Consider the following 24,992-nt stretch of genomic DNA (forward strand, 5'->3'; position numbering starts at 1 on the left):
TGTGGATTTGTTGTAGTTTTCATCATGATTAGATTCAGATTATACATTTTTTGGTAGAAATGCCGTGCCCTTGATGCATCACATCAGAACACCCGCAGGATATATCTTTGTCCCAATATGGCAATGTTAACTTTCATCCTTAAGGTGTTGATCATTGTGCTGACAATTCCCAAATGTATTTCAGTCCTTTCCTCTAAGCTCTCTGCCAGTGTATATTCCCAGGACTGTTCTAGCAGCTTTCTAAGTGACCTGCCTTCTCCATTGGTCCCTTTACTCTGTTCTCTGCTCACCAGTTAGAGGGATCTTTTTAAAAAGTAAATTGGATCACATCACTTTCTTTGTGTGTGTGTGTGTGCGTGTGTGTTTGTTTTAACATCTTTATTGGGGTATAATTGCTTTACAATGGTGTGTTAGTTTCTGCTTTATAACAAAGTGAATCAGTTATACATATACATATGTTTCATATCTCTTTCCTCTTACATCACTTTCTTTTTAAAGTACTTCAGGGAATTCCCTGGTGGTCCAGTGGTTAGGGCTCCACACTTCCACTGCAGGGGGCACAGGTTTGATCCCTGGTGGGGGAACTAAGATCCTGCAAGCCGCGCTGCGCAGCCAAATGAAAAGACAACCCACAGAATAGGAGAAAATATTTGCACATCAAATATCTGATAAGGGACTTGTGTCCAGAATATGTATAAATAAATAAATAAGTAAATACATAAAATATTTTAGTGGCTTTCTACAGTATTTAGAATAAAATCTAAACTCCTTACCCTGGCCTACAAGGCCCTGCATCATGTGTTCCTATATCCCAACACATCTTATGCCATCCCTCCTTCACCATTGTGCTTCTTCAGCCACACTGATCTTGACCAGGCCACCAAGAACTGTCTTGTGCTGTGACTTTTGTACATGGTGTCTCCCCTGCCAGGAATGCCCTTCCCTCTTCATACTCATTGAATAGCAGTAGCAACTTTCGTCTTGTATTTTTTTCTAGATACCGCTTCTGAGACTTAACCTGACTACCTCATAAAAAAATTGCAGTTGTTCTACTTCTCCCTTTTCTAGCTCAGCTTTTTGTTTTCCTTAGAGCTATCATCATAATGGCAATTGTTCGACTGATTTTTCCATTCATTTAGGTTGTAGTTTTGTGCCAATTGACATAAGTTCCATAAAAGCAGAACCTTGAAATCTTTTCTTGGTACAGTACCTGAATAGGGAGGGACTCAGTAATTGGGTAGTCTTTAGGCCTTGGTATCCTGCTTTATAATTTATAAAGCAGAAGGCGTGAATAAAAATATTCATAGCAGCACTTTCTTGGTAACAGCCCCAAACTAGAAACTACCCAAAGGCCATAAACAAGAGAATGGATAAATTGTGGAAGTTTGCAGTGATGGAGTCAACAGCAACTGCATGGGAACAGCATGGATGAATTTATACCCAACACTGGGAAAAATAAACCAGACAGAGTATATACTCTGTGATTTCATTTATAGAAAATTCAAAACAGGCAAACTAATCTATGATATTAGAAGCAGTCACTTTTACCCCTGGTGCAGTCAGCAATGGCTGGAGGGGGAAGGGGGGTTTCTGAGCTGCTGGAGAGTTTCTTCGTCTGGGTGTTAGTTACACAGAGTGTGTTCAGTTTGTGAACTTTCAAATCTCTACCTTTATGATTTGCACATTTCTTTCCCCCAAATGTGTTTCCTGGCTGTACAACCAGAGAATCTTGATTTGCAGGTCTGCGGAGGGTCAAGAATCTGCATGTAATAAACAAGCTCCCCAAGTGGTTCATTGAACACACTTTGGGAAAGACTGGGATTCTCCAGTTACAGAATTATTTTTCTAGAGTTCACTAAATGGTTATGTCACACTGGTTTAAAGTCCTCCAAAAGTCCATTTTTATCACCTAATCTACAGGATAAAGTCCAAACTCCTTAGCCATTCAAGGCCTTGCATAATCTCACCCCAACCCCCCTTCCTAGCTTCTTCTCTTTGGCCGTTCTGCGCCCCTCACCCCTAATCCCGCTATAGCTACGTTTCATGGCTTTTCATGCAGTCAACCCCCCTCTTCCTAGAATGTGGTCCCCATCTTTCTCCCTGAAAAATGACAGTGCATCCTTGAAGAAACATCTTTTTTTTTGAAAGGAATCCAGGATTTTCTTTTCTTTTTTTTTGGTACGCGGGCCTCTCACTGTTGTGGCCTCTCCCGTTGCGGAGTACAGGCTCCGGACGCGCAGGCCCAGCGGCCATGGCTCATGGGCCTAGTCGCTCCGTGGCATGTGGGATCTTCCCGGAGCGGGGCACGAACCCGTGTCCCCTGCATCGGCAGGCGGACTCTCAACCACTGCACCACCGGGGAAGCCCTTCTTTTCTTTTAAAATTTATTTTATTTTTTAATTTTATTTTTGGCTGCATTAGGTCTTTGTTGCTGTGCACAGGCTATCTCCAGTTGTGGTGAGCGGGGATACTCTTCGTTGCAGTGCACGGGCTTCTCATTGGGTGACTTCTCTTTGTTGCGGAGCACAGGCTCTAGGCGCGCAGGCTTCAGTAGTTGTGGCACGCGGGTTCAGTAGTTGTGGGGGGACTCATGTCCCCTGCACTGTGCAGGCCGATTCTTAACCACTGCGCCACCCGGGAAGCCCATCCTTGAAGAAGCATCTTTTTTTTAAAAAAAAAGGGCACACGGGTTCGAGCCCTGGTCCGGGAAGATCCCACATGCCGCGGAGCAACTAAGCCCGTGTGCTACAACTGAGCCTGCGCTCCAGAGGCCGTGAGCCACAACTACGGAAGCCCACGCCCCTAGAGCCCGTGCTCCACAATAAGAGAAGCCACCGCGATGAGAAGCCCGCGCACCGCAACGAAGAGTAGCCCCCCGCTCGTCGCAACTAGAGAAAGCCCTCACACAGCAACAAAGACCCAACATAGCCAAAAACAAAAATAAATAAATTTAAAAATATATATTTATTTATTTGGCTGCACCAGGTCTTAGTTGTGGCATGCGGGATCTTCGTGGCTGCATGCAGGATCTTTAGTTGCAGCATGCTAACTCTTAGTTGCAGCATGTGAGATCTAGATTCCTGACCAGGGATGGAACCCGGGCCCCCTGCATTGGGATTGCGGAGTTTTAGCCACTGGACCACCAGGGAAGTCCCTGAAGAAGCATCTTAAGACACCTTTCAAAGCAGCCCCAGGCGGTTTTCAGAGTTCTTCAAAGCTTCATTATAATGGCAAGATAATTCTCCAAGCAAGCCTTCTCTACCTCGCTACATCGCCGGCGTCCAGTGATAAGCAAAAACATCGTAAGCATCTATACGGTTCAAACGCAAGAGAACCAGACGAAGCACACGCCCAGGTCTGGTTGGCCGGCTACGCCCCTTCCAGGACACCCAACCGGCTTGTCCAATCACCGGGAGGAAGGGCAAGTCGGGGAGGACGCCAGGATCCAAGATGGCGTCCTGGCCCCACCCTTTATTTCGCGGGGCCGCTCCCTGCGGAGCCACGCCCCTGCCGTACGCCGTCCCTGCGTGTCCAATCACTGAGAGGAAAGGCGGGTCAAGGTCCGTGCCTGCTACAAACATGGCGACCGCAGAACGCTCTGGAGCTCCAGTCTTTCGTCAGCTGTTGGCGTGAGCTGTGTTGGAAATTATGTTCCCCTGAAGCCGCGCGCCGCAGCGCCTGTCTGTGGCAAGAAGTGGATATGAAGGGCAGGGCGGACGTCCTGCTTCGGGTTTCAGCGTTGAGGCTCCGAGCAGAGGGGTAGCGCTGATGTCGGCTCCAGGCCGGGCGATGTGGGGGAGGGCAGCAGCTCGCCCCCTTCCCCGCTGTTTCCAGAATCCCTGCGGGTGTCAGCGTGGCCAGAGCTGTCCACCTGTACACACTGGACCCCAGTATACCTGTCAGCTTCAGCTGAGTAGATGTATCTCGGGTTTTGTTTTTTTTTTTCCCTCAGTCATGAGGGATGGAGGCTTCAGTTTAGCAGACAAACTGTCGGGGCCCAAAAGAGAAAAAAGTCTCAGCCTGTTCAAGAAGTGAAGCAAAAGCTACGCAGAACCCTGACATCCTTGTTCCTGTAACCTTTCTGAGTTATGAACCAATCCCGGTTATGATGGAACTGGCATGGCCGTCATATGTATGCCTACCTGGCATGATATATTTAGGAATGAAAAATGCACGTTACTTCTGTGAAGTGAAGAAACTGCACAACCTAAAAGTTGAGAATTATTTTTTATTTGGTGGCTTTTCTGAGCACCTAAGCCAGGAAGACAGCCTCTCAGATCGCTTTGGGGGACTGCTCCAAAGAGGCAAGGGAGGAGCCAGGATATATACGAGTTTTCCAGCAAAAACCAGGTAGTGGAACATCAAAAGATTACTGTTAATAAAACCAAAAACAACTATACCCCAATGGGAAAAAAAAAAAGAAGAACAGACATTGCAAGTTAGTGAATTTAGGGCTTTTCTGTGTATGGGAAGTTGCAAGAGTCTGGGCTCATTGAAATTATTCCTTTGATATGCACCTTAGCTATCTAGGACCAATATACTGTTCTTTTTTCCATCCTGAATCCCCTCAGAGTGCACAGTTGGGATGGCTTTAGTGGTTGATGGGTTGATGGCCGCAATAGCCTTTGTTGACTGATATGTCAGGCAACATTTTTCATTCACACATCTATTTTCAAAATTTTCATCTTAGGAGCCTGGAAGCTGAACATGACAGGGTCCAAGCCCAATCAACCTAAGACCGCTAAGAAGAGAGAGGGTTATAGGATTGTGGGGAGATGTGAAGTTTAGATGAAATTTAAATGAAACACTGTTTTGATAGACTCAAAGGAAAGCAGGACTTTCTAAAGTGGTCAACATCAGCCCTAGACAGCAAAATGAACCCATGGTCCTGTTTCTTTGAAAATGTTGTCCAGAAACCCCTTTTCTGAAGCTTTGCCCCTGGGTTGTAAATTGAAACTTTCATTCATACTGATAAAATGTAAAACATCAAAGTTTCTGAGAATCTTTGATTTTAGAGAACAAAGTTTCTCAATAAGTATGACCCTTCATAGATGTAGCATTCATTGGCAGAAATATTGTTTCCTGTTAACTTTACAGTTGTCTTTATTTATATCTGTTTTTCCTGCCCAATGACTAGCCATGCAGGTTTTACTTTCTCAGTCAGAGCTAACTTTAAAAAAATATTTATTTATTTATTTATTTATTTTGGCTGTGCCGGATATTAGTTGCATCACGTGGACTTAGTTGCAGCATGTGGGATCTAGTTCCCCCACTAGGGGCTGAACCCAGGCCCCCTGCGTTGGGAGCTCAGAGTCTTACCCACTGGACCACCAGGGAAGTCCCAAGAGCTAACTTTTACTTAACAAATGTTGACGATATACCAGGAAGGTACCCTGAGGGTTTCATCAATGGGGAAATTTTAGATCTTTTCTGTTGCAAAGCAGGAGGTAAACTCACCACAGGTGATGACATAAACTTGGATGAGCAAGATGTCCATCGTGAGGAGGACATTGGCCTATTAAATCACAGGAACCTGAGTGAGATCAAATGAAGCTTACTTAGCAAGCCAGTGGTTGCTCACTTCCAACTTCAAGTTCCCAAAGAGGTTGATGGACCCTGAAATGGGTCAGGACTCTTGGGATACAGTGCCCAGTTTCTTTCAGTAGTGCAAGTTTGTCTAATACTCCAAATGCCTGGATGGGGTATTTTGTGGTTTGTCTTTTCTGTTTAATAACAAAGGAGTTAGTGTTGGTTTCTGTGCCAATACAAATTGGTCCAGGGTCAAGAAAAGATTTCAGGAAATATGGTGATAGAACAAGGGGATTAGCAGATGATGCTAACTATTATACATAGAATGGATAAGCAACAAGGTCCTATTGTATAGCACAGGGAACTATCACTTTGCTGTACAGCAGAAGTTAACACAACACTGTAAATCAACTATACTTCAATAAAATAATTTAAAAAAATACTTGGGAAACATATCAGATCTAAGGAACATGGTGAGGCCACAGCAAAGTTGGTGGCTTTTGTTGCCTTTGAGTATTAGAAGCTGTTGACAAACAGTTGTCATGCTCTAAAATAGATCATTAAACTCATTTTCTGTGGAACACAGAATATTCTGTTGCATAGAAGGCTCACTAACACCAAGGTTACATATGCATTCTCACATTATATTACAGAACTGAAGCCAGTTTTGAAAGAGAAAATTAGCTACGTACCACATGGTGCTCGAAATAGCTGAAGAAATGCAGAATGAACTAACAGGCTAACAGGCCTCCAAACCCAGAACAAGTTCCCGGAGCTGGTAAAAGCAGCCGAATTCTTGAGTGTGATCATAGATGGGAACACTGGTATCTCTTCCAAAGAAAATCTCTCCCTCTTTGTGTGCCGTTTTCACCAGACTGAAGAAGGTAAGTGGAGTTTTATTTAATATCTGATTGATTTCGTAGAGGCTGTTGACATGACTGAGAATCTCCCGACAGAATGCTTCTTGCAGAGAATAGCAGTCTGCGGTTTACCAAAGGAATTACTGCAGGGTTTCTGTGATCAGAGGGTGATTCCATGAATGGCCAGCTGGAAGGATTTGTTCTTGGCTTCTAAGATGCAGGAGCTGGACTCAGCTATTATTTGGTCCTGTGCAGTGGAGCCAGTCACCAAACTTCTAGACGCTGTGGGCAAAGTGATGGTACGCTAAAGGCATTCTCAGAGCACTTCACAGCTCAGCTGGGTTTGCTGCAGGCATTCCTGAGTGAAGGGGGTGAACACTGGGAGGAGGAAGAGGAGTGGGATGTCGTGATTTATAAGGAAAATATATATGTGGTCATCCAGATGGCCAGAACCCTTGGAATTTCCTAAATGTTCAGAGTGGTAAAGGTGTCTCTTGTTGTGTTAATGAGGTGACTTTTAGAAGTAGGATGGGGGTGGGTTGCCAGGAAAGAACCAACTCTGTGATTAGAGGGTTGGAACTTTCAGTCCCACCCCCTGATTTTCAGGAAGAGGGGAGAGGAGCCTGAGATTGACTCAGTTGCCATTGGCCAATGATTTAGTCAATTGTAGGTATGTAATGAAGCCTCTATGAAAACCCAGAAGGACAGCTTTTGGTCCCATTTTTGGAGAGCTTCAACGTGGAGAGCGACAGTGCTTCCTCATGCTCATATGAGGACCCCATACTCTAAGAGGCCAGAAGTGCCTTTGTTGGGTACCTCGCCGTATGTCTTTTCATCTGGCTGTTAATTTGTATCCTTTAATATCCTTTTATAATAAATCAGTCATCTGATGAGTACATGGGTTTTCCTGAGTTCTGTGAGTCGTTTTAGCAGGTCATTTGGACCCGAGGAGGATGTCCTGGGAACCTCTGATTTGTAGCCAGTTGGTCAGAAGCACAGGTAAGGACCTGGGCTTGCGACTGGCGTCTGAAGTGAAGGGTGTTCTTGTGAGACTGAGCCCTTTACCTGGGTAGCTAGTGTCAGAACTGAGTTGATTTCTCAGACACCTGCTGGTGTCTAAGAATTTCTTGTTGGTGTGGGGAAGCCTCCACACACACACATGTTGGAATTGATTCTGGGAACCCTTTTCAAGGAGGAACAGAGTAGTATCAGAGAAAATACCAGGTGGACAGCATCTCAATGTCTGTGTCTTTTCAAGGCTAAGTGTACAGTCATCCTCAAAGTTTTGCAGGAAATAGGCACGCACAGGGTGCTGAAAGACCTTTTTCTTATTCCATCACCAAGTTTGACTTCCTAGTGATGATGGTGTGTTGAATAAACCCTTTCACACACCAACTCCTTGCCTCAGGACATGCAGCAGGCTGATACTGACCTCATTGACTTGTTTAATGAAACCACCTTGTAATCCAGAGGTTCCTGAAAATGAAGGACAGTGAGACCCAGGCTTGATGTCCTTGTACAATGAAGTAAAGCATGGGAAGAGAAGAATTTCCTCCTACTCTGCCCATGTTTTGTGGCCAAAAATTTCCCCACAGTGTCTTCACAGCCACAGGCCTCCAGGAGAGCCCCAGAAAGGCCTTGTTCGTTCCCCTTCTGAACCATGTCATTTTTGAAGTGCAGGAACAGCAAAGTTCTTGCTGTGATTAATTTCTTAGTCCCTCATTCCAAGCAATCTGTGTTTGCTGGAGAATGGTGAGGCCGAGGTGTCACTGTATGAGGCTTTCAAGGGAGATATACTCCCTACATGGCCAGGTGTAAAGCACAGCTGGAGAGGTAGATGGCTGGGTAGATGGATGTTCCCAGGCAAGAACCACCAAATAATAGCCTTGCTGCACTGTAACACTTGAACCTCATCTCCTACCCCAGCATTAATGCAGCCCTCTCCATTCTGGCCACTATTTTGGCCACTATACCTGTCTATGTCCTGCCTGGAGGGTGGAGAGTATCAGAATCTGAAAGAAGCACTCTGGAAGGAAGCAAGAGCTTGCCTGGGCTGCCCCTGACATGTATTCCTCTGGACAGCTGATATGCATGAGGTCTTGGATGACTTTGACCCATATTCACACTGACCGTGGTTGGAATGTTTTCTGAGTTGCTGAATATACGGGTACTTGGAACTTGCCCCAGGGCAAACGTGTCAGCTGAACATGTTTTTGGGATTTGCTGTCTGTTTTATAAGATTGTTTTAGGGAATTCCCTGATGGCCTAGTGGTTAGGACTGCATGCTTTCACTGCTGTGGCCGGGGTTCAATCCCTGGTTGGGGAACTAAGATCCCACAAGCTGCGCAGTGCAGTCAAAAGAAAAAAAAGTTTTAAAAAGGCTTTCCAGTAAATGGAGTTTGTACTTGTACTAGGGGAAGTAGTTTTACCAAGGAAATGGCAATTCCTCGGTTCTTGTCCTCCCGAAGAAAAGAATGCAATCGAGAGATGTAGAGCAGTTTTTAAGCAGCACGAGTTTTATTAAGCAAAATGAAAGTACGTTCCCGGGAAAGGAGAGCAGGCTGTCTGGAAACCAGAAGCAGCCTCGCAATGGGAATAGGGTTGGGTTTTTTAGGGTGGTGGTCCCTCCCTGTGTCCTGTTATTTGACAAGTTGATTGACTGACAGCTTTAGCTTATATAACTTTTCTCCTGTGCGCAGGCGCTTACCCAAGTGAAACCCACGGGGTTGGGGGTGTGTGCAAAACTGCAATGTTAATTTATTACAAATATGGCATCATGAACCCCAGGTTACTTTGTGCTACTTTTTAGTTTTTGGTGCACCTGCGTCAGCCTGTGCTGCTCGTTTTATCTTGCTTGATCCTGATGAGGCTGGAAACTTAGTGGTCCTTGACCACAAAATGGAGGATCTCTGGGTGTGTTCTGATCACCAGTGTCCAGGTGGGGGGAGGGAACGATGACCCTGTCCAGGACGGGGTGGGGACCTGCTCATGTCTGACTAACTACTTAACAGTAGATTCTGCAAAACTTTAGTGCAGTTAGGTTGAGAGAAAATAGCATAAGAGGCAGGCAGGGGTGTTCAATACATTTGAAATCCAATCACTGTGGTTCAGTAAAGAAAACAAGTTGTGTGCAGATCTCTTAAATGCAAGTGGCCTTTTAAATTTTCTTTACCTTCTGTTATTAGAACATGAAACTTTGCAGAGAAACCTTGGGTAGAAACTCAGGCACACTTGTTAAAAAGGCAACAGTATCTAGTATAGAATCATTAGTACAGTCAAGGAATCCTTTTTTTGGAACCTGAGACAGGGGAGAGGGAGGAAAAGCGAGACCTTTAGGGAGAAGGGAAGAGATAGAGAAAAAAGAAGGGCATGCCTGTGGCGTGGCAAGGAGTGGGCAGACACATTCAGTCGTTGCTTCTGGTTCTCTGGCAGAAACACAGGCTGTTGAGTCCTCTCTGGGTTCACCCCTGCCCCCTGGCAGTGTGATGTTGGTCTGAGTTACTTAATCTCTTAATCTCCTTTCCTCTGTGAAATGGGGTTTAAAAGCTTTCTCTATTTCCCTAAACATTGTTGGTAGGGTGAATTTAGATAGGGGATGTGAAAAATAATTTGTAATTATAAGACTGTATATGTGTTTAACTACCCTGGTGCTGAAAGGTTTGTAATGAGACCATGTTTTTTGATTAATTTATTTAGCAAACGCTTATGAACACATAACGATCATAGCTCTTATTTGTTGGACATATTTTTTTGTGCCAAACCCTGTGCTAAGTAGGCCCTGTGGGCAATAAGACATGCCCTGCCCTCAAAAAACTCTATCCTGGGACGACTCTTTGCTCTAGCCTCTGATAGCTCAGTGCTGCAGCCTGGGATGAATTCACCTGACTGGACCCTGTATCCTAGCTTGGGACTGCCTTTCCCTCTGGAGAGTTGGATCTGGTTTACTCTTGCCTTTGTGCTCATTTGAGCCTGGGAATGAGGGCTTTTCCTCAGTGTGGGCTGGCAGAACTCTGGCAGAGACGGGCAAGAGTGTCCTTTATGATGGCTGTGTTGAACCAACTGTAGAATGAATTTACCTCAGAAGGTCAGGCTTTCTGCTGGATGAAGGGGTGATAGAGATGTAGGGGGAATTTGTGGGAAGGAGTAGAGTGTTGGTTGGGATCCCAGAACAAGGTTGGTGCTCCTGCACCAGTGGACAGGGTCACTTCTGAAAAAGTAAAGGGACAAAGATACATGGGATGACCTTTAGCTCCAGTGAGAGTACTCATGATATCTTGGCTGGCTCAATACTTAAATACCTTGGAATTCTATGACCTACTGTGTCCTCTCATTGATTCCTTACAAGACAAAGTTCCCATGAGGTGGGGAAATGACTCTAACAGGAGACCATATGTTATTGTCAAAAGACAGTTTTATCATGTTCCCAATACTTAATGTCTGTGAATCTGGGCAAGTCATTTGCCTTCTCTAAACCTCAGTTTCCCTTGTGGTAAAATAAAGGTGAAAAATGTCAACTTCCAAGGGCTGTTAGGACTAAAAGGAATAATCTATATCAGGAATCAGCAAACTTTCCTTGTAAAGGGCGTCATAGTGAATATGTTAGAATTTTTGACCATAGAATCTCAGCCACAACTATTCATCTCATTCGTTTTAGTGCAAAAGCAGCCATAGATAACACAAAAATGAATGGGTGTGGCTCTGCTCCTATAACCTATTTACCAAAACAGGCAGTGGCTGGAATTAACCCATGGGCCATGGTCTGCCAACCCCTGGTCTAGATGAGGTCCTTAACCTATCACAGAATCCATCTTCAATTAGTCTCTGTAATGTATTGAATAATTAAGAGCTCTAATTAAGAGCTTCTTAAAAAAATGTGTTCTAAGAGCTTTTTAAATAATTAATTAATTAATTAATTAATTTTTGGCTGTGTTGGGTCTTCGTTGCTGCGCTCAGGCTTTCTCTAGTTGCAGCAAGCCGGGGCTACTCTTCGTTGTGGTGTGCGGGCTTCTCATTGTGGTGGCTTCTCTTGTTGTGGAGCATGGGCTCTAGGTGCACGGGCTTCAGTAGTTGTGGCACATGGGCTCTAGAGCGCAGGCTCAGTAGTTGTGGCACATAGGCTTAGTTGCTCCGTGGCATGTGGGATCTTTCCAGACCAGGGCTCGAACCCATGTACCCTACATTGGTAGGCGGATTCTTAACCGCTGCACCACCAGGGAAGCCCTGAAGACTGGTTTTAGAATTCTTTTGTCTTTTCGCTCCTTTTCCCCATTCCTTTCTCTCCTCTCCTCTTTTTAAATTGAGGTATAGTTGATTTACAATGTTGTGCTAATTTCTGCTGTACAGCAAAGTGATTCAGTTATACATACATATATATACACATTCTTTTTAAAATATATATATTTATTTATTTGTTTATTTATTTTATTTTTGGCTGCGTTGGGTCTTCATTGATGCTCTCGGGCTTTCTCTAGTTGCGGCAAGCAGGGGCTATTCTTTGTTGCGGTGCACGGGCTTCTCATTGCGGTGGCTTCTCTTGTTGCAGAGCATGGGCTCTAGGTGCGTGGGCTTCACTAGTTACAGCACACGGGCTCAGTAGTTGTGGCTCGCAGGCTCTAGAGCGCAGGCTCAATAGTTGTGGCGCATGGGCTTAGTTGCTCCGCGGCATGTGGGATCTTCCCAGACCAGGGCTTGAACCTGTGTCTCCTGCATTGGCAGGTGGATTCTTAACCACTGTGCCACCAGAGAAGTCCCTATATATACATTCATTTTTTTAATGTTCTTTTCCAGCATTGTTTATCATAGGATACTGAATATAATTTTCTGTGCTATACAGTAGGACTTTGTTGTTTATCTATTCCATATATAATAGCTTACATCTGCTAACCCCAACCTCCGACTCCATTTCCCCCCCAACTCCTCCGCCTTGGCGACCACAAGTCTGTTCTCTACATCCGTGAGTCTGTTTCTGTTTTGTAAATATGTTCCTTTGTGTCATATTTTAGATTCACATATAAGTGGTATCATATGGTATTTGTCTTTCTCTTTCTGACTTACTTCACTTAGTATGATACTCTCTAGTTGCATCCATGTTGTTGCAAATGGCATTATTTCATTCTTTTTAATGGCTGAGTAGTATTCCATCGTATATATGTACCACATCTTCTTTATGCATTCATCTGTCGATGGACATTTAGGTTATTTCCATGTCTTGGCTATTGTGAATAGTGCCGCTATGAACATAGGGGTGCATGTATCTTTTTTTTTTAATAGATCTTTATTGGAGTATAATTGCATCACAATACTGTGTTAGTTTCTGTTGCACAACAAAGCGAATCAGCCATATGCATACACATGTCCCCATATTCCCTCCCCCTTAAGCCTCCCTCCCATCCCCCCATCCCACCCTTCTAGGTCATCACAAAGCACCGAGCCAACCTCCCTGTGCTATGCTGCTGCTTCCCACTAGCCAAATACTTGGCATTCAGTAGTGTATATATGTCAATGCTACTCTCACTTCGCCCCACCTTCACCCTTCCATCCCATGTCCTCAAGTCCATTTTCTATGTCTACCTCTTTATTCCTGCCCTGTGACTAGGTTCATCAGTACCTTTTTTTTTAGATCCCATATATATGTGTTAGGATATGGTATTTGTTTTTCTCTTTCTGACTTACTTCACCCTGTATGACAGACTCTGGGTTCATCCACTTCACTACAAATAACTCAATTTCGATTCTTTTTATGGCTGAGTAATATTCCATTTTATATATGTGCTACATCTTCTTTAGCCATTCATCTGTCTATGGACATTTAGATTGCTGCCATGTCCTGGCTATTGTAAATAGTGCTGCAATGAACATTGTGGTACATGTCTCTTTTTGAATTATGGTTTTCTCAGGGTATATGCCTGGTAGTGGGATTGCTGGGTCATATGGTAGTTATAGTTTTAGTTTTTTAAGGAACCTCCATACTGTTCTCCATAGTGGCTGTATCAATTTACGTTCCCACCAACAGTGCAGGAGGGTTCCCTTTTCACCACACCCTTTCCAGCATTTATTGTTTCTAGATTTTTTGATGATGGCCATTCTGACTGGTGTGAAATGATATCTCATTGTAGTTTTGATTTGCATTTCTCTAATGATTAATGACGTTGAGCATTCTTTCATGTGTTTGTTGGCAGTGTGTATATCTTCTTAGGAGAAATGTCTATTTAGGTCTTCTGCCCATTTTTGGATTGGGTTGTTTGTTTTTTTGTTATTGAGCTGCATGAGCTGCTTGTAAATTTTGGAAAGTAATCCTTTGTCAGTTGCTTGATTTGCAAATATTTTCTCCCATTCTGAGGGTTGTCTTTTGGTCTTGTTTATGGTTTCCTTTGCTGTGCAAAAGCTTTGAAGTTTCATTAGGTTCCATTTGTTTATTTCTGTTTTTATTTTCATTTCTCTAGGAGGTGGGTCAGAAAGGATCTTGCTGTGATTTATGTCATAGAGTGTTCTGCCTATGTTTTACTCTAAGAGTTTGATAGTTTCTGGCCTTACATTTAGGTCTTTCCATTTTGAGCTTATTTTTGTGTATGGTATTAGGGAGTGATCTAATCTCATACTTTTACATGTACCTGTCCTGTTTGCCCAGCATCACTTATTGAAGAGGCTGTCCTTTCTCCACTGTACATTCCTGCCTCCTTTATTAAACATAAGGTGACCATATGTGCGTGGGTTTATCTCTGGGGTTTCTATCCTGTTCCATTGATCTATCTTTCTGTTTTTGTGCCAGTCCCATACTGTCTTGATTACTGTAGCTTTGTAGTATAGTCTGAAATCAGGGAGCCTGATTCCTCCAGCTTCGTTTTTCATTCTCAATATTGCTTTGGCTATTCGGGGTGTTTTGTGTCTCCATACAAATTGTGAAGTTTTTTGTTCTAGTTCTGTGAAAAATGCCAGGGGTAGTTTGATAGGGATTGCATTGAATCCGTAGATTGCTTTGGGTAGTAGAGTCATTTTCACAATGTTGATTCTTCCAATCCAAGAACATGGTATATCTCTCCATCTATTTGTATCATCTTTAATTTCTTTCATCACTGTCTTATAATTTTCTGCATACAGGTCTTTTGTCTCCTTAGGTAGGTTTATTCCTAGATATTTTATTCTTTTTGTTACAATGGTAAATGGGAGTGTTTTCTTGATTTCACTTTCAGATTTTTCATCATTAGTGTGTAGGAATGCCAGAGATTTCTGTGCATTAATTTTGTATCCTGCTACTTTACCAAATTCATTGATTAGCTCTAGTAGTTTTCTGGTAGCATCTTTAGGATTCTCTATGTATAGTATCATGTGATCTGCAAACAGTGACAGCTTTACTTCTTTTCCGATTTGGATTCCTTTTATTTCCTTTTCTTCTCTGATTGCTGCGGCTCAAACTTCCAAAACTATGTTGAATAAGAGTGGTGAGAGTGGGCAACCTTGTCTTGTTCCTGATCTTAGTGGAAATGCTTTCAGTTTTTCACCACTGAGGACGATGTTGGCTGTGGGTTTGTCGTATATGGCCTTTATTATGTTGAGGAAAGTTCCCTCTATGCCTACTTTCTGGAGGGTTTTTATCATAACTGGGTGTTGAATTTTGTCAAAAGTTTTCTCTGCATCTATTGAGATGATCATATGGGTTTTCTCCTTCAATTTGTTAATATGGTGTATCACATTGATTGATTTGCGTATATTGAAGAATCCTTGCATTCTGGAATAAATCCCCCTTGATCATGGTGTATGATCCTTTTAATGTGCTGTTGGATTCTGTTTGCTAGCATTTTGTTGAGGATTTTTGCATCTATGTTCATCAGTGATATTGGCCTGTAGTTTTCTTTCTTTGTGACATCCTTGTTTGGTTTTGGTATCAAGGTGATGGTGGCCTCGTAGAATGAGGTTGGGAGTGTTCCTCCCTCTGCTATATTTAAGAAGAGTTTGAGAAGGATAGTTGTTAGCTCTTTTCTAAATATTTGATAGAATTCGCCTGTGAAGCCATCTGGTCCTGGACTTTTGTTTGTTGGAAGATTTTTAATCACAGTTTCAGTTTCAGTGCTTGTGATTGGTCTGTTCATATTTTCTGTTTCTTCCTGATTCAGTCTTGGCAGGTTGTGCATTTCTAAGAATTTGTCCATTTCTTCCAGGTTGTCCATTTTATTGGCATAGAGTTGCTTGTAGTAATCTCTCATGATCTTTTGTATTTCTGCAGTGTCAGTTGTTACTTCTGCTTTTTCATTTCTAATTCTATTGATTTGAGTCTTCTCCCTTTTTTTCTTGATGAGTCTGGCTAATGGTTTATCAATTTTGTTTATCTTCTCAGAGAACCAGCTTTTAGTTCTATTGATCTTTGCTATCATTTCCTTCATTTCTTTTTCATTTATTTCTGATCTGATTTGTATGATTACTTTTCTTCTGCTAACTTTGGGGTTTTTTTTGTTCTTCTTTCTCTAATTGCTTTAGGTGAAAGGTTAGGTTGTTTATTCGAGATGTTTCCTGTTTCTTACGGTAGGATTGTATTGCTATAAACTTCCCTCTTAGGACTGCTTTTGCTGCATCCCATAGGTTTTGGGTCGTCATGTCTCCATTGTGATTTGTTTCTCGGTATTTTTTTATTTCCTCTTTGATTTCTTCAGTGATCACTTTGTTATTAAGTAGTGTATTGTTTAGCCTCCATGTGTTTGTATTTTTTACAGATCTTTTCCTGTAATTGATATCTAGTTTCATAGCGTTGTGGTCGGAAAAGATACTTGATACAATTTCAATTTTCCTAAATTTACCAAGGCTTGATTTGTGACCCAAGATATGATCTATCCTGGAGAATGTTCCATGAGCACTTGAGAAAAATGTGTATTCTGTAGTTTTTGGATGGAATGTCCTATAAATATCAATTAAGTCCATCTTGTTTAATGTATCATTTAAAGCTTGTGTTTCCTTATTTATTTTCATTTTGGATCACCTGTCCATTGGTGAATGTGGGGTGTTAAAGTCCCCTACTATGAATGTGTTGCTGTCGATTTCCCCTTTTATGGCTGTTAGTATTTGCCTTATGTATTGAGGTGCTCCTATGTTGGGTGCATAAATATTTACAATTGTTATATCTTCTTCTTGGATCGATCCCTTGATCATTATGTAGTGTCCTTCTTTGTCTCTTGTAATAGTCTTTATTTTAAAGTCTATTATGTCTGATATGAGAATTGCTGCTCCAGCTTTCTTTCGGTTTCCATTTGCATGGAATATCTTTTTGCATCCCCTTACTATCAGTCTGTATGTGTCTCTAGGTCTGAAGTGGGTCTCTTGTAGACAGCAAATATATGGGTCTTGTTTTTGTATCCATTCAGCCAACCTGTGTCTTTTGGTGGGAGCATTTAGTCCATTTACATTTAAGGTAATTATCGATATGTATGTTCCTATTCCCATTTTCTTAATTGTTTTGGGTTTGTTATTATAGGTCTTTTCCTTCTCTTGTGTTTCTTGCCTAGAGAAGTTCCTTTAGCAGTTGTTGTAGATCTGGTTTGGTGGTGTTGAACTCTCTCAGCTTTTGCTTGTCTGTAAAGGTTTTAATTTCTCTGTCGAATCTGAATGAGATGCTTGCTGGGTAGAGCAATCTTGGTTGCAGGTTTTTCTCCTTCATCACTTTAGATATGTCCTGCCAGTCCCTTCTGGCTTGCAGAGTTTCTGCTGAAAGATCAGCTGTTAACCTTATGGGGATTCCCTTGTGTGTTATTTGTTGTTTTTCCCTTGCTGCTTTTAATATGTTTTCTTCGTATTTAATTTTTGACAGTTTGATTAATATGTGTCTTGGCGTATTTCTCCTTGGATTTATCCTGTATGGGACTCTCTGTGTTTCCTGGACTTGATTAACTATTTCCTTTCTTATATTAGGGAAGTTTTCAACTATAATCTCTTCAAATATTTTCTCAGTCCCTTTCTTTTTCTCTTCTTCTTCTGGAACCCCTATAATTTGAATGTTGGTGCATTTAATGTTGTCCCAGAGGTCTCTGAGACTGTCCTCAGTTCTTTTCATTCTTTTTTCTTTATTCTGCTCTGCAGTAGTTATTTCCACTATTTTATCTTCCAGGTCACTTATCTGTTCTTCTGCCTCAGTTATTCTGCTATTGATCCCATCTAGAGTATTTTTAATTTCATTTATTGTGTTGTTCATCATTGATTGTTTCATCTTTAGTTCTTCTAGGTCCTTGTTAAATGTTTCTTGCATTTTCTCTATCCTATTTCCAAGATTTTGGATCATCTTTACTATCATTATTCTGAATTCTTTTTCAGGTAGACTGCCTATTTCCTCTTCATTTGTTAGGTCTGGTGGGTTTTTATCTTGCTCCTTCAACTGCTGTGTGTTTTTCTGTCTTCTCATTTTGCTTATCTTACTGTGTTTGGGGTCTCCTTTTTGCAGGCTGCAGGTTCGTAATTCCCGTTGTTTTTGGTGTCTGTCCCCAGTGGCTAAGCTTGGTTCAGTGGGTTGTGTAGGCTTCCTGGTGGAGGGGACTAGGGCCTGTGTTCTGGTGGATGAGGCTGGATCTTGTCTTTCTGGTGGGCAAGTCCACGTCTGTTGGTGTGTTTTGGGGTGTCTGTGGACTTATTATGATTTTAGGCAGCCTCTGTGCTAAGGGGTGGGGTTGTGTTCCTGTCTTGCTAGTTGTTTGGCATAGGGTGTCCAGCACTTTAGCTTGCTGGTCGTTGAGTGAAGCTGGCTGCTGGTGTTGAGATGGAGATCTCTGGGAGAGTTTCACCGTTTGATATTATGTGGAGCTGGGAGGTCTCTTGTGGACCAGTGTCCTGAAGTTGGCTCTCCCACCTCAGAGGTACAGCACTGACTCTTGGCTGCAGCACCAAGAGCCTTTCATCCACACGGCTCAGAATAAAAGGGAGAAAAAGTAGAAAGAAAGAATTAATAGAAGAAGAAAGAAAGAAAGAAAGAAAGAAAAAGAAAGGGAGGGAGGGAGGAAGGAAGGAAGGAGGGAAGGAAGGAAAAAAGAAAGAAAGAAGATAAAGTAAAATAAAATAAAGTAAGATAAAATAAAGTTATTAAAATAAAAAATAATTAAGAAGAAAAATTTAAAAAAAAATAATGGACGGATAGAACCCTAGGACAAATGGTGGAAGCAAAGCTATACAGACAAAATCTCACACAGAAACATATACATACACACTCACGAAAAGAGGAAAAGGGGAAAAAATCATCAATCTTGCTCTCAAAGTCCACCTCCTCAATTTGGGATGATTCGTTGTCTATTCAATGTATTCCATAGATGCAGGGTACATCACGTTGATTGTGGAGCTTTAATCCGCTTCTTCTGAGGCTGCCGGGAGAGATTTCCCTTTCTCTTCTTTGTTCTCACAGCTCCCAGGGACTCAGCTTTGGATTTGGCCCCGCCTCTGCGTGTAGGTCGCCGGAGGGCGTCTGTTCTTAGCGCAGACAGGACGGGCTTAAAGGAGCAGCTGCTTTGGGGACTCTGGCTCACTCAGGCCGGGGGTAGGGAGAGGTACGGAGTGCAGGGCGAGCCTGCGGCGGCAGAGGCCAGCGGGACGTTGCACCAGCCTGAGGTGCGCCATGCGTTCTCCCGGGGAAGTTGTCCCTGGATCCCGGGACCCTGGCAGTGGCGGGCTGTATAGGCTCCCCGCAAGGGGCGTGTGGATAGTGACCTGTGCTGGCACAGAGGCTTCTTGGTGGCGGCAGCAACAGCCTTAGCGTCTCATGCCCGTCTCTGGGGTCCGCGCTTTTAGCCGCGGCTCAAGCCCGTCTCTGGAGCTCCTTTAAGCAGCGCTCTTAATCCCCTCTCCTCGCGCACCAGGAAACAAAGAGGGAAGAAAAAGTCTCTTGTCTCTTCAGCAGGTCCAGACTTTTCCCTGGACTCCCTCCCGGCTAGCCATGGTGCAGTAACCGAAGCACGAGCCTCCAGCTCCCAGACCTGCCCGCGCCGGCGGGTGAGCAGACAAGCCTCTCGGGCTGGTGAGTGCCGGTCGGCACCGATCCTCTGTGCGGGAATCTCTCTGCTTTGCCATCCGCACCCGTTTCTGTGCTCTCCTCCATGTCTCCGAAGCTTTCCCCCTCCGCCACCCGCAGTCTCCGCCCTCCCACTGGTGCAGGTCCCATCCCTATCCTTTTGTCTCTGTTTATTCTTTTGCCCTACCGAGGTACGTGGGGAGTTTCTTGCCTTTTGGGAGGTCTGAGGTTTTCTGCCAGCGTTCAGTAGGTGTTCTGTAGGAGTTGTTCCACGTGTAGATGTATTTCTGGTGTATCTGTGGGGAGGAAGGTGATCTCCGCGTCTTACTCTTCCGCCATCTTAACAACCCCCCACCCCCTCTAGTGGTTTTAAGTGTAGGGTTAGATTGTTTATTTGAGATTTTTCTTGTTTCTTGAGATGAGATTGTATTGCCATAAACTTCCCTTTTAGAACTGCTTTTGCTGCATCCCATAGGTTTTGGGTTGTCGTGTTTTCATTGTCATTTGTTTCTATGTAGTTTTTAATTTCTTCTTTGATTTCTTCAGTGATCTGGTTATTTAGTAGTGCACTGTTTAGCCCCCATGTATTTGTGTTTTTTACAGTTTTTTTTTCCTGTAATTGATTTCCAATCTCATAATGTTGTGGTCAGAAAAGATACTTGATACAATTTCAATTTTCTTAAATTTTCTGAGGCTTTATTTGTAACCCAAGATGTGATCTATCCTGGAGAATGTTCCATGTGCACTTGAGAAGAAAGTGTATTCTGCCACTTTTGGGTGGAATGTTCTATAAATATCAATTAGATCTATCTGGTCTATTGTGTCATTTAAAGCTTGTGTTTCCCTAATTTTTTTTTGTTTGGATGATCTGTCCATTGGTGTGAGTGGGGTGTTAAAAGTTGCCTACCATTATTGTGTTAACTGATGATTTCTACTTTCATGGTTGTTAACATTTGCCTTGTGTATTGAGGTGCTCCTATTTTGGGAGCATAAACATTTATAACTGTTATATCTTCTTCTTGGATTGATTCCCTTGATCATTATGTAGTGTCCTTCCTTATCTCTTGTAACAGTCTTTAAAGTCTATTTCATCTGATATGAGTATTGCTACTCCAGCTTTCTTTTGATTTCCATTTGCATGGAATATATTTTTCCATCCCTTCACTTTCAGTCTATATGTGTTCGTAGGTCTGAAGTGGGTCTCTTGTAGACAGTATATATATGGGTCTTGTTTTTGTATCCATTCAGCTAGTGTGTGTCTTTTGGTTAGGGCATTTAATCCATTTACATTCAAGGTGTTTATCGATATGTATGTTCCTTACCATTTTCTTAATTGCTTTGGGTTTGTTTTTGTGGGTCTTTTTCTTCTCTTTTGTTTCCCGCCTAGAGAAGTTTCTTTAGCATTTGTTGTAAAGCTAGTTTGGTGGTGCTGAATTCTGTTAGCTTTTGCTTGTCTGAAAACCTTTTGACTTCTCTATTGAATCTGAATGAGATCCTTGCGGGGTAGAGTAATCTTGGTTGTAGGTTTTTCTCTTTCATCACATTAAGTATATCCTACCACTCCCTTCTGGCCTGCAGAGTTTCTGATGAAAAATCAGCTGATAACCTTGTGGGGATTCCTTTGTATGTTATTTTTTGTTTTCCTTTGCTGCTTTTAATGTTTTTTCTTTGAATTTAATTCTTGTTAGTTTGATTAATATATGTCTTGGTGTGTTTTTCCTGGGGTTCATCCTGTATGGGACTCTCTGTGCTTCCTGGACTTGGGTGACTATTTCCTTTCTCATGTTAGGCAAGTTTTTGACTATAATCTCTTCAAATATTTTCTTAGACCCTTTCTTTTTCTCTTCTTCTTCTGGGACCCCTATAATTCGAATGTTGGTGCGTTTAGTGTTGTCACAGAGGTCTCTGAGATTGTCTTCAATTCTTTTCATTCTTTTTTCTTTATTCTGTTCCTCGGCAGTTATTTCCACCATTTAAAAAAATTTATTTATTTACTTTTGGCTGCATTGGTTCTTTGTCGCTGTGCACAGGCTTTCTCTAGTTGTGGCGAGCTGGGTCTACTCTTTGTTGTGGTGCAGGGGCTTCTCATTGCGGTGGCTTCTCTTGTTGCGGAGCACGGGCTCTAGGTGCACAGGCTTCAACAGTTGTGATGCATGGGCTCAGTAGTTGTGGCTCGCAGGCTCTAGAGCGCAGGCTCAGTAGTTGTGGCACACGGGCTTAGTTGCTCCATGGCATGTGGGCTTTTCCCAGACCAGGGCCCAAACCCATGTCCCCTGCATTGACAGGCACATTCTTAACCACTGCGCCACCAGGGAAGTCGTAATAAATACGTATATATATATATACATATATATATATATTTTTTTTGTGGTACGTGGGCCTCTCACTGTTGTGGCCTCTCCTGTTGTGGAGCACAGGCTCCGGACGCGCAGGCTCAGTGGCCATGGCTCATGGGTCCAGCCGCTCCATGGCATGTGGGATCTTCCCGGACTGGGGCACGAACCCATGTCCCCTGCATTGGCAGGCGGACTCTCAACCACTGTACCACCAGGGAAGCCCATAAATACATATTTTTAAAAAATTGTTGCTATTTCATAGAAGCAATATCTTCTTTTATTTCTCTGAGGATATTAATCAAAATTTCCTTTTTTGTTTAAAATTTTCTGTTCTATGCATAGTTTATATTTCTTTCAATTCACTTTCTCCTGTTAATTTGTTTTGTTCTTTATCCTTATATTCCAGCTAATAGATGTCAATTGGCAGGCTATTAGATATATAAATCTGGAGTCAGTGGGAGAGGTCAGAGGATACAAATTTTATCAACCTCTTATAGCTGTTGAGAATATTAGCACAGAGCCAGGAATATAATTAGACTACAAATGTTAGATGTTACTTTTATTTTACTATTTAGTGACTGCATACAGCACATAGATGAACATAATTAACTTAACCAGTCCTCTGTCCTCTATTGTTACCAGCACTGAGCCTTTTTTCCTCAGTTTTTACTATAAACAGGAATGAACACCTTTTTGAAAACAGCTTTATTCATATATTTTAAAACTTTTATTATGGAAAATTTCAATCATATACAAAAGTATAGAAAATGATATAATGAACTCCTGTGTACCCATCACCTAGTTTCAATAATTACCCCTTTATGGTCAGTCATCCAAACATGTTCATGTTTAATGGAAAGTTTTGTTTTATTGATAGTATACAGTCATCCCTTGGTATCCATGGGGGATTGGTTCCAGGACCTCCACAGATACCAAAATCTGCAAAGGTTCAAGTACCTTTTAAAAAATGATGTAGTATTTGCATATAACTTACATACACATCTTCCTGTATGTATACTGTAAATTATCCCTAGATTACTTATAATAACCTAACACAATGTAAATGCTATGTAAATGGTTGTAAATACATTTGACCCTTAAACAACATGAGTTTGAACTGCAGGGGTATACTTATATTTGAATATTTTTAAATAGTGAATACTACAGTACCGCACGATTCACAGTTGGTTGAATCCGTAGCTTGGGACGTCAAATTTGCAATAATCATGAATGTGGAGGGCCAACTCTAAGTTACACAGTACTCAGATTTTCCACTGCTCGGAGGGTTGGGACCCCTAAGCCTAGGGTTGTTGAAGGGTCACCTGTTCTATGTAAATCATTAATAGCACATGTCTAATTCAAATTTGCTTTTTGGAACTTTCTGGAATTTTGTTTTTCCTGAATATTTTTGATCTGAGATTGGTGAAATCCGAAGGGTGTTGGAACCTGCAGATATGGAGAGCTGACTGTATATAGATTTTATACCAGTGCTGTCCAATAGAAACATAATGTAAACCACAAATGCAAGCCACAGTTATAATTAAAAATGTTACTTAAATGTGATTTAAAATTTTCTAGTAGCTACATTTGAAAAAAAAAGAAATAGGTGAAATTAATTTTAATGATATATTTTATTTTTCCAGTATATCCAAAATATTATTTCAATATATAACCAGTATGCAAGTTATTAATGACATATTTTACCTTTTCTTTTTGGTATCAAGTCTTCAAAATCTAGTATGTAGGGACTTCCCTGGTGGTTCAGTGGTTAAGACTCTCTGCTCCCAATGCAGGGGGCCAGGGTTCAATCTCCGGTCAGGGAACTAGATCCTGCATGCTACAACAAAGATCCTGTGCGTGGCAGTGAAGGTCCTGCGTACCACAACTAAGACCCGGTGCAACCAAATAAATAAATATTTTTTAAAAAATCCAGTGTGTGTTATACATTTATAGCACATTTAAATGGGACTATGTACTTAGTGGCTTCCATATGAGAAAATGTATACATACCCGCAAAATATTATTTTGAAGCAAGTATTAGACATTGTATCAATATATCCATAAACACTTCAGTATGTATCACTAATAATAATGTTCACATTAAAAAATTTCCTTAGTATAAATTTCTAGAAGTTAGAAATTGTTGGGTTGCTCATTTAAAATCTTGCAGCTTGGGGCTTCCCTAGTGGCACAGTGGTTGAGAGTCCGCCTGCCGATGCAGGGGACATGGGTTCGTGCCCCAGTCTGGGAAGATCCTACATGCTGCAGAGCGCCTAGGCCCGTGAGCCATGGCCGCTGAGCCTGCGCGTCCGGAGCCTGTGCTCCGCAATGGGAGAGGCCACAGCAGTGAGAGGCCCGCGTACCGCAGGAAAAAAAAAAAATCTTGCAGCATATTACCAATAATTTTCCAGAATGTTGACACCAATTTACATCCCATCAGGAGTGCTTGATGGAGCCCACATCACCCCTGACCACACACCAGGAGTGTGTTTTTATCCCTGACCATGGTTCTGAAATCCAGAGAAAAGCAATATGACTTTCCCCCTGAAGAAAGGTCAGTTCTAAGTTCTAAGATGATTCAGAGGTGAGTTTTAGGCAGACAAGAACAAAGGAACAAAATCAGCGGCCTCTTAGAATATCACTTTTTTTTTTTTTTTAAGGAAAGAATAGGGCAAAGGACAAAAGGTAGAGGGATGGTAAGAATAACAACAGACAGACTCTGGGTAAAGATGTATGATAGAACCCAAACATCTAATTGTATTCTTTCCTGACACTCCAGTAAAAGTAAAATAAGGCTCTGCTTAGATACTTGACAGTCCTTGTTTATCATCTCATTTTTAAGTGTGGGTAGGATAAAAAGGTGATGTAAGTTCTGAGTTGTTGACTCAAGCTTCACTATCGGATGACCTGACTGTGGAACTCCAGATGTCAGCACATTTTGTCCTTTCTCCTGGGCTGTTTGGGTTCCCCTTATATAGAAAACTCTTCTAAAGGCCTGTTTGGAGGGAGAGTTAGCCAGAACCTGAGGGTTGATGGGGTTAGTGGGCTTGAGGTCTAAACACTGAATATGCTCTGGTTCTCTAAATCCTACTGTTTTGGGTATGACACCTCCAACCTCAACTGTAACTTGTGCTTTCCAGTCCTCTTCCTGAGTTAGGGAGAGGTAGTCATCCATTAGCAAAGAGTGGGAGAAGGGATTAGGGAGCTACTAATTCTTAAACAACTTTAAAATGTTTTAATCTTTAATCTTTTGATCATCCTTATTTTATACCCACCAACCCAGCTTCCAGCTGTACA

The 24,992-nt window shown here is 42.2% G+C and overlaps 1 long non-coding RNA gene across 2 annotated transcripts in view; it reads left to right on the forward strand.

The window, feature by feature from the left end:
* The window catches only part of LOC132432215 (uncharacterized), a 266,402-nt gene that overhangs the window by 620 nt on the left and 240,790 nt on the right, over positions 1-24,992 (forward strand). Inside the window, exons 1-2 of one of the 2 annotated variants that reach the window (XR_009520863.1) lie at positions 3,608-4,350; positions 6,183-6,413. This is a non-coding gene — a long non-coding RNA (uncharacterized lncRNA). Of the gene's footprint in view, positions 1-3,607; positions 4,351-6,182; positions 6,414-24,992 lie in introns of those variants that run through there. The other variant, XR_009520864.1, reaches the window with a different exon arrangement.

The sequence above is a fragment of the Delphinus delphis genome, chromosome 10 (genome assembly GCF_949987515.2).
Source record: "Delphinus delphis chromosome 10, mDelDel1.2, whole genome shotgun sequence".
Classification (NCBI taxonomy): Eukaryota; Metazoa; Chordata; class Mammalia; order Artiodactyla; family Delphinidae; genus Delphinus; species Delphinus delphis.